This window comes from Coturnix japonica, chromosome 2 (assembly GCF_054131305.1).
Source record: "Coturnix japonica strain WE chromosome 2, WE-NBRP24, whole genome shotgun sequence".
Taxonomy (NCBI): domain Eukaryota; kingdom Metazoa; phylum Chordata; class Aves; order Galliformes; family Phasianidae; genus Coturnix; species Coturnix japonica.
Genome location: NC_140664.1, coordinates 62,222,838 through 62,229,032, shown reverse-complemented (window position 1 = coordinate 62,229,032; position 6,195 = coordinate 62,222,838).

The window sequence follows — 6,195 nt, the reverse complement described above, 5'->3', positions numbered from 1 at the left end:
ACAGACCCCAGGGGAAGAAGTTCCTGGAGTGAACTAAAGCAATCCAAAACCTGACTAGCTTAAGAGACAGTTATTTAACTGTGCCCCATGTATTCTTCAGTTTCTGATCTGTGTCACCTTGTCATGGACATATACAAGATAATGAAAGCTGCTGTCCTACAGTAACTGTCTCTGGAAGGAGATTTTCTGATTTCAATAAGTAAATGAAAAGACACTTTATATGCTAGGAGTTGCTGTAACAGTCACTATAGGAACCAAACTCTGCAACTGTTGCAGGCTTCTTAGTCCTTGGCATGCCAGACAGTGATTTTTCTCACACCGTGGGGAAATAAGAAAGTAGAAGTCTCTAGCTAATAATGTTATGCTAGTCTTATTTTAGAAGCATATTTCTGCAGCTTTTTACATCTTTCTTCTGTGGCAGCCTTGGTAAAAGTTTAAGTTATACATCAGCCAATTAAATTTTAACACCTTCTCCCTTCTTTTCCCCCTCCTCAGAACGGTATTGAGAAATGTTCACACATTGCTACTGTTCTCCCTGTCGTGTATGAGAAGTGACACAGTGAGAGAAGAGTGCTAACTACACAGAAATGATATTTTATGGCTTTATGACTATTAAAAGAAGTTTGTATTTTATTTTAAAAGAAAAAAAAACTGTAGTAATAAATTACTATTACATATCGATTAAAACAAACAAACAAAAAACTACAAATGCCTTTAAACCAATACACCCTGTATAATCAATAATGAATGATTTGCTCTGTAGAGGGAGGTCATGGACTTATTATACTGTTTTGTATTCCCCGAACACCTGTAAAACAGACAGATAAAATACAATCTGCCATGCTAAGGAAATTGAAGAACAGGGTCAGAGAGCAGAGCTGTGCAGGCTGATGGTTCAGGCCTCTTGGTGCAACAATGGAATTCAAAAATTTCCTTTTATGGGGCTTTGCAGAAAAGAAGTGAGTAGAACTACACGAGTATTTTTCACTATGTTAAAAAACAGTATTTTCAGTTACTCCGTTTTTGTTTAAATCTGGTGAAGGGTAGTGGAATATTAGTTGAACACCAGATAAATTGTTAGTATCATAAGTGCAAGTCTCAGTAGTCTCACAATGCCAGAGAATCATAGAATCATAGAATTACCCAGGTTGGAAAAGACCTTGAAGATCATCTGGTCCAACTGCAGCCTAACCATAGTACCCTAACTCTAAAAACCCTCTGCTAAATCATATCCCTGAGCACCACATCCTAATGACTCTTAAACACATCCAGGGATGGCGATTCAACCACCTCCCTGGGGAGCCTGTTCCAGTACTTGACTACCCTTTCTGTAAAGAAGTGCTTCCTAACATCCAACCTAAACTCGCCCTGGTGCAACTTGAGGCCATTTCCCCTCGTCCTGTCACTTGTCACCAGTGAGAAGAGACTTGCCCCACTCTCACTGTAAGCACCTTTTAGGTACTGGATATGCACCTTAACAAGGAGTTCAGCAGGGCAGCTGGAAATGGTACAGAGGCATGAGTTGAAATAGTGATATGCATTACACTAATTATCAACATAGTTTATATCCACCCATGAACAAGCCCATGAAGCCTACACAACTTCCACAAGCCAAAAGTACAAAAAATAATTTTTTTTTTATCCTTCTCTTCATGTCTCTCAAAAAGTCTTCATTTTTTTTTTTTTTTCCCTATAAGTCAGTATCTTCTGACATGATTCTAAAATCTGAAATACATGGCCATTTTCAGGGATGAAGGAAAGGATTCTTCTTTTTTTCCTGTTGTAATACCTCAGACACAGGGAGAGACTGACATAGTCTCACTCTGCCTCACTGGCATTAGGGGAAGCTGAAGTGAGGTATCTTGATCTCCACCTTGCAAGTGGGAGCACATCTCTGCATATTAAACTGCCCTGACACCCATATTGGAAGCACCCATTGGAGAGTCCCTCGAATGAGGGCAGGCACATGTCTTTTACCTTTCAGTTTAACTCCCAGGGCAGGAATAGGGTGAAAAATTAAAAGGAGATGTCGTTGCATCTGAAGAATTCTTGGAGAAGTTAGATATAAGAAGCTTATGGTTTTGTTTCATGAGGATCAGATCTATTAACCATTCACATCAAGTTCCCCCTCAAATGATGCCTCCTTATCAAAAAGTCTGGGGTGCCAACAGAGTCAGATCTCTCAGGCAGACTATAATATCTGAGAGAATCCAGTGTGGCCCCACATTTTTGGTCCATTTTAGGATTCCACTGGGAATGAAATGAAGTAAGGAACATCTCATGCAAGGAGACCCCTAATAGCCTCCATGGTAGCCTCATGCATAGACTTACCCTGGTTTGCTGCAGAGCCATTCCAAAACACTACTTGGAGCTACCCCATATGGGCAGGTGCCCATCAGAGCCAGGAACAGCTGCTGTCACAGAGCACATGACCTCTGACCCCAGGTCACAGCAGAGAGAGAGGTGAATCTTTTTGTAAGGTGCAAAAAAACAGAGTAGTTGCTCTGAACACCAGATTCCTACTAGACAAGCGGATGGTAACAATCTCACCTCCTACCCTTCCTATCTGTAGAAGAAAACTCATGATTTAAGGCACTTAACAGCATCAGGTGCTGAGTCTCACTTTCACAAACATGCCTTGTCACACCTACATTCTCTTGAGAAAATATCCTCATCTTCAGTATTTCATTGCTGCTGGCAGAGGCATCCCTGCAGTCAGTGATGTGAGCCAAGGACTGGTTTGGATACACGCACAACCCAGCTCAAGCTCCTGAGACTGTGGCTAAGATGTGAGGAGAAGCTGTGAGGAAGCACAGGCATGTGAAGCATGGAAAGCAAAACTGAAGGCAGTTTGTTGAGACTGGGATAGTCAGCAAATGGAGGATTTCAGAGGAAAAGCAGTAACATGGAAAGGTATTAACATGTAAAGGAAGAACAATGAATCAGAAGAGTAATGAGAAGGTTCAGCTCTGTAGCAAAGAGGAACAAAGGGCAGATACTGGCCTGTCAAGACTCACTCAGTGTCTTGCTTCAGTGGTGGTGTATTAGCCTAGTCTATCACCATACTTAGCAAGAGAGGCAACGTGTAAGGTGATACACTGTGCAAACCCTGCTTTTAGTTTCCATCTACATACATGTGGTAAATGTTATCTGAACAAAGTGACAGAGCCTGGATCAGACAGTCAAGGAGTCCTTGTCCCCTCTCACCTCAGAGGTCAAGAAACTTTGGAAACTGTCTAGATGCACTTTGCAGTGCATTTTCGGCTCTGCAGGACTGAGTTGCTGAGCTTAGTATGTGCATGTATGTCTCATGACCTAGGTAGGAGATGAGAGGCAACAGCAACATTTGAAGATGTAGGGGTGAATAGATCAGCAGAAGCAGACTGAACCAGATTGTTGTAGCAGAGATGTGAAATGATATTTTAAGCCACAGTTTCTACTACATGACTCATCAAAATATTGCTTAACATAAAGAGTTTACACGACAAGTTTCCACATGCATTGAGATAAAACTCAAAACATTGATTTAAAAGAGCAGTGATACCAATTCTTGGGCTCCAAAATTAGTCTGCAGGTGTCAGAAGGGCAATTACATGGGATCACTAAACAGCAAAAGCCAACAAGACCCCTCTGTCTTAACTGGTTATATATATATACCTTTATATATATAATGACTTTGGAAGTGGTAAACAGCACTAAGCAAGAGAGAAGAAGAAGCTGTCTATGCTCTTACTGAAATATATCATGATGCAAATGAACAGAATCTGCTTTCCATACTGATTATCATCTTTAACACTAGGATATAACATATCAGACTTTGGTATTACATATCAAACCTTCATCCGCTAAGTGGCTCACCTTGTCATAGAGTGAAATCAGGTTTGTCAGACAGGATCTACCACTCATAAACCAATGCTGACTGGGCCTGATCCCCAGGTTGACCTTTAACTGGTCCACGATGTCCTCTATGATTATCTGTTCCATAACCTTCTGTGGCACAGAGGTGGGACTGAAAGGTCTGTAGCTATCAGGATTCTCCCCTATGAAGAAAGGCTAAGTGAACTGGGTCTGTTTAGCCTTGAGATCCAGGTTTATAAATACCTGAGGTGTGGGGGCCATGGTGGCGAGGCTGGTCACTTTTCAGTAGTGTGTGGGTACAGGACTAGGGGTAATGGGATGAAACTACAGCATAGTAAGTTCCGCACGAATGTGCGCAAGAACCTCTTTACAGTGAGGGTGACAGAGCACTGGAACAGGCTGCCCAGGGAGGTGGTGGAGTCTCCTTTTCTGGAGATATTTAAGACCCGCCTGGACGCCTACCTGTGTGACGTGGTGTAGGGAACCTGCTTTGGCTGGGAGGTTGGACTTGATGATCTCTAGAGGTCCCTTCCAACCCCTACAATTCTGTGATTCTGTGATTCTGTGATCATTGTTCCAGCCCTTTTTGAAGATGGGAGTCACATCTGTCAGTCTCCAGCCTACCGAGACATTTCTGATTAGCCAGGAATGACAAAGAATGATGAAGAGCAGCTTGGCAACAACATCCACCAACTTCCTCAACACTCCAGGATGCAACCCATCTGGCCCCATGGACTTGTGAGCATCCAGCTTTCGGGGAAGGTCTGAAAGCTGGATCCGAATCATGGATTATGCAAGGCCTATTCTGTTCACAATCCCTATGTACCAGTGCAGGGGGCAGTAACAAGTCTTACTGTTAAAAACTGGGGCAAGGAAGCCATTAAGTATATCAGCCTTATCCTGGTCCTTGGTCACCATGTTGCCCTCAGTGCCCAGCAAGAGATGGAGATTCTCCCTAGCTCTCCTCTGGCTGTTGATGTATTTATAGATATATTTACTTTTGTCCTTTACCTTAGTGGCCAAGTTCAGTTCTAGCTGGGCTTTGGCTTTTCTCATTTTCTCCCTGCACAGCTTCACTGTGTGCTTGTAATTATCATAAGTTGCTTGCCCGCTCTTCCAAAGACCATAAACTTTCCTTTTGCTCTTGAGCTCCAGCCAAAGGTCTTTGTTCAGCAAGACTGGCCTCCTTGCCCATTGGCTCATCTTCCGTGACATGGGGATGGTCAACTCCTGCACCTTTAAAATAACTTCCTTAAAGTATTCCCAGCCTTCCTGGGATCCCATACCCTCCAAAAGTTCACCCTAAGGGACCCTCTCAACCATGGTCCTAAAGAGGTTAAAGTCTGCCCCCTGGACGTCTAAGGTGGCAGTTCTGCTGTCTCCCTTATATGGTTCAACAAGGGCTGAGAAATCTGGCATCTCATGATCACTCTACCCCAGACAGCCTCCAACCTTTACATCTCCTACAAGATCTTCTCTGTCAACAAACAGGAGGTCCAGGATTTTTCTTCCCCTTTTTGTCTCCTTCACCAGCTGCATCAGGAAATTATCTCCCACACACTCTAGGAACCTCCAGGACTGTTCCCTATCTGCTGTATTGTAATTCCAGCAGATGTCTGGGAAGTTGAAGTCCCCCACAGGAACAAAGGGGAGGGACTTGAGACCTCCCTCAACTGTCTATACAGTGTCTTGTCCACCTCTTCATCCTGGTTGGGTGGCCTGTAGCAGATTCCCATGATAATATCGGTCTTATTGGTCTTCACTTTTATTCTGACCCATAAGCTCTCAAGCCTTTTATCACCATCATTAATTTCCATGTATTCAAATTCTTTGTTAACATAGAGCTATACCACCACCTTTCCTGCCTTGCCTCTTTTGAAAAGTCAGTAGCCATCCATCTTGTATCTAAGAACAAGAGACAAGGAAGATTTAAATAAAGGTCTATCCAAATAGAGAAGAAATTAGTGCCTGAGAGGCCAGAGCATGGAAAAGGGGGAGAGAGAAGAGGTCAGGATGCATATCAAATGATGCTGTGGTATCTAGTTCAGCCAGCCTGGTTCAGGCAGAAGGCTGCAATGAATATTTAAAGACATGTGGCAGATGAATTGTAATGGAAGAAGAAGTGATGCTGGTGTTGACAAGAAACCATACAAATGCTGGTAAAAACCATCAGTTTAGAAGTTTTCTTATAATGTATTTTTTCTGTCCCACCTAACCGGATCACAACATTATTTTGTTGCCATTATTTTTACATCAGTGATTTACCATGTACAAAACACTTACACTGCTACATGCATAAATTCCAAATGTGCATCCCTTGTGAGGCATTCATAGAAG